The 3,413-nt window shown below is 45.9% G+C and overlaps 1 protein-coding gene across 1 annotated transcript in view; it reads right to left on the bottom strand.

The window, feature by feature from the left end:
* Window positions 1–2,937: 2,937 nt before the first annotated feature.
* LOC143038743 (uncharacterized) overlaps window positions 2,938–3,413 on the bottom strand; it is a 1,941-nt gene continuing 1,465 nt past the window's right edge. Inside the window, exon 2 of the mRNA XM_076208272.1 lies at window positions 2,938–3,413. This exon is cut by the window's right edge and continues 761 nt beyond it. The gene's annotated coding sequence lies outside the window, so the exon portion shown is untranslated.

Genomic DNA, 3,413 nt, shown 5'->3' with positions numbered 1-3,413 from the left:
CGCTGGGAGATTACGGACACTGGATTGTTCAGACTAAGCCTCTATGAGTGCCTGTGCGTAATGAGATGGACTATGGCGAAGGCCAATGGGGGTCTTCTTTCGGATCACTTTGTTAATAAGTCTCCACATGGTTCCCACGCTCGTCTGTTGGTTGATGCCATTAGTGAATTCGTTCCAGGCATCAGTGTGTGCACACTGTTGTATGGTTACCAAGGCGGAACTTGATTCTTGGTATTGCCGTAGAGTGTCGGGGTTAGGAGATCTCTGATATGCAAGGCCGTCTGCCTCTGCCTGTCTTTCTGCTGTTAGTATACGGTCGTTGAGCATCCAAGGCTGTACTCTCATCTGGCGTTTGATGTTTGGCCTACGTATATAACGATCGAAAAAGTTGCGTGTGCAGGTGACAAGAGAGTTTTAAAGCTTTTCAGGAGATTCAACATTAAACTTGGGGAGGTGTGCAGATACGAAGGAAACGTAGTTGGGAGAATACTTTGGGGGGATACTGATTCGCGTGCGTTGGTAAGCTGGAGTAGGCATCACTGGGACTGAGTACCGAAGGCAGAGAGCGAGGTGATCTGAGAAGAGGACGGGCACCGAAAACCACTTGACGTTGGTAGGCACGAGTCCACATGTAAGTATGTGATCGAGGGTACCCCCCTCCCCCCCGAGAGTGCGTAGCACCACCAATGTTCCAGCGAGTAAGATGGTTGTGGTGTATAAAGTCGACTGGCCGGGTTCCGCTACGATTTACGGTGTCCGATTGGTCACCTAGGGTAGGGTGTCTGGCATTAAAATTGCCCATGTATATCATACCACGAGTCGTGGGAGTAGGAAGGGCTGCAGTATTCAGCTTACCAGGGGCAGAGTAAACGTTACAGAGGCGAATCGTACCACTTCCTAGTGCAACCTCAATAAGTTGGTAAGTCGTGTCATTGTATTCGGAAGTGCCGAGTGGTCGATGCTGGACGGTGGAGTGTACATAAGTAAGGAGCCCATTTTGAACGTGGTGAACATATGGAATGTAACCACTAAGGGGTGGGGCTGCCCCCCCCCCCCAACCAGTGGGACGTCCAACAAAAGCTTCCTGGATAAAGATGACGTTCGGTTGATGACGGTTGACGTAGGCCCTAAGTGCAGCAATCTTCGCAAGTGTGGTTATACCACAGGCATTCCAAGAGAGGATATGTAGCTATGCGTTGTTATTGAACGTTATTTCTGCTCTTTTGGAGGCCAGGTGAGACGATAGTAGAGGACCGGGCACTACCTCCTGTTGGTCCTCGGGAGGGGGCGTCCACTGTGATGGCAATCATTTTCTCAAGGCGAGTAGCAAGCGAGTCAAATTTAACAGCAAATGCAGAGGTTGACGCGATGTTACCCTGCTGGACATCCACGAGCGATTTGAGTGTTGTGTCGTTAACCGATAGTCGTGTAGACAAGGAGTCAAAGGCGGCCATAAGAGAATCAAAGCGAGCTTCAATGCTATCCAATCGAGTTTCAATAATTGCAACACGATTTGTAAGGGAAACACACTGAGACTTGAGAGATTCTACGGCCTCTTGGAGCGTAATGATCTGCCGAGAGGCAGCAGCTGTGGATGGCGGCGGTGGTGGCGGTGGAGGTGGAGTTTGGGTACTCGGAGCCAAGCGTGCTCGTTTGGCACATCCATGCCACACATTAACCCCAGGCATTTGGCACCGCGGGCATTTCCATTGCGACTTGTCTGGTGTAGGTGGTTTTGGTGAGTCTGTCGATGATGTCGAGGCAGAGGTAGGTACTGTGGTTGCTGTAGGAGTACGATGAGGGCAGGAACGTGAGTCATGTTCAGCTGAGCACCATGCACACTTTTCATGGGCATTGCAATACCGAGAAATATGACCAATACCCCAACATTTGAAGCACCATGGTTTTTCGTCAGGCATTTTGCGGAGTTCACATGATGGTAGGCAAGGAAGGAAGGAAAAGTTAATGTGGGATGGGGGCGGGTCAGGTAGGCTCCACGTAATTACAAGTCTGTTGATGGGTACCTTATTCTGTAGAAAGCGGCGTACAGAATATACTCCTGTTAGTTCCTTAGCTAAGGCTGGTTCAATATCTACAGCATATCGAGTGATGAGATATGTGGGGAACTTGCGCGGTCTATCTACAGAATCTTGTATATCAAGAGGTAACGACAAAATCGCCCCGTCCTTGACCTCATCTATGATGTCCTGTCGGCGTCTCGATATGTAGACATAACTAGATGTGACAGCCGACATTTTGACCTCAGCTAGTTCTCGATCAAGTCCGAACCATTAACCATTAGCAGCACTGATTTTTCTGAATATATAAATCCTATTCCAGGCCCACCCTAGTACCTAAGTGCTGTAGGCGAGAAAGGTGTCAGAGCAAACAGTTGTGACATCAAATGTGATCTCTATTTACAGTGAACTCACTCGAGGTACAATGATGTAAACAGGGAGGCGCATGATGCCAGTGATGGGATATCGTTCACTTGTTATCGGTGCCTGGCAAATCAGGTACCACAGTCGGAACCCGATGGCACCGATGATGATGTCCCATCAACCGAGCAGTGTACGGCCCTTCCATCAACTGGAGTCGGAGTCGAAGCCCAGGACGAGTCATTCGGGAACAACAACACCATCCGAAGTAAGTTCAGAAGTCATGGTGTGCACATTTTTCATCTCAAGTTGCGTAGCCTCGTTCCAAAGATAGTTGAACTTCATGAATTACCGTGTAACATGAATGTCGCGGTGTTAGGACTTACAAAAATATAGTTGAACAACACGGTAATTTTAAACCATTATTACGTATATCTTTACAGTACCAGCAAGATATAATATTGTGTTGGATTTACATTATAAGTGGTATAATAATAAAAGCAAGACATGTGAGCTATGTCTAAAGCGAAGTGAGGAAAACATAGAAAGTTCTCTTTGTTTATTTTGGTTTTAATGTATAATCTTGTTTACAAAACGGTCTAGACACACAGCATAGTGTTATCATTTAGAAAGTATTTAGAATATAATATGCATTATATTTCACGGCTAATTTTCATATTTTTTACTGTAATTACCCAAACACAATATACATGTAAAAGATGATTTCTGTACATTATAGGCTATTAAATTCAGTCATAAATCGAGTGATGATAAACTTTTCTACATACCTGTCAGACACAGCACAAGAAACTGTCGTATCGAGAGCAGATTTCTATTCATGAATAACGTTTATTTTCTTCTAAAACCAATAAAAACATATATTTTTAATAAAACACGGCATTTATATTCTTTGGTTCAAATTTACATCGTGCATATAGCAAAAGGCCCTCTCCCGTTTGTAAGGGGTGTGGCAGAGTCAGAGCGTGCACCTACCCTGAAACCTTTATATTGTCCATCAACCCCTGCACCCGCCAC

The sequence above is a fragment of the Oratosquilla oratoria genome, chromosome 25, assembly GCF_046742065.1.
Source record: "Oratosquilla oratoria isolate Oo_2021 chromosome 25, ASM4674206v1, whole genome shotgun sequence".
In the NCBI taxonomy this organism is placed as follows: Eukaryota; Metazoa; Arthropoda; class Malacostraca; order Stomatopoda; family Squillidae; genus Oratosquilla; species Oratosquilla oratoria.
This window is presented reverse-complemented; position numbering and strand designations above follow the sequence as displayed.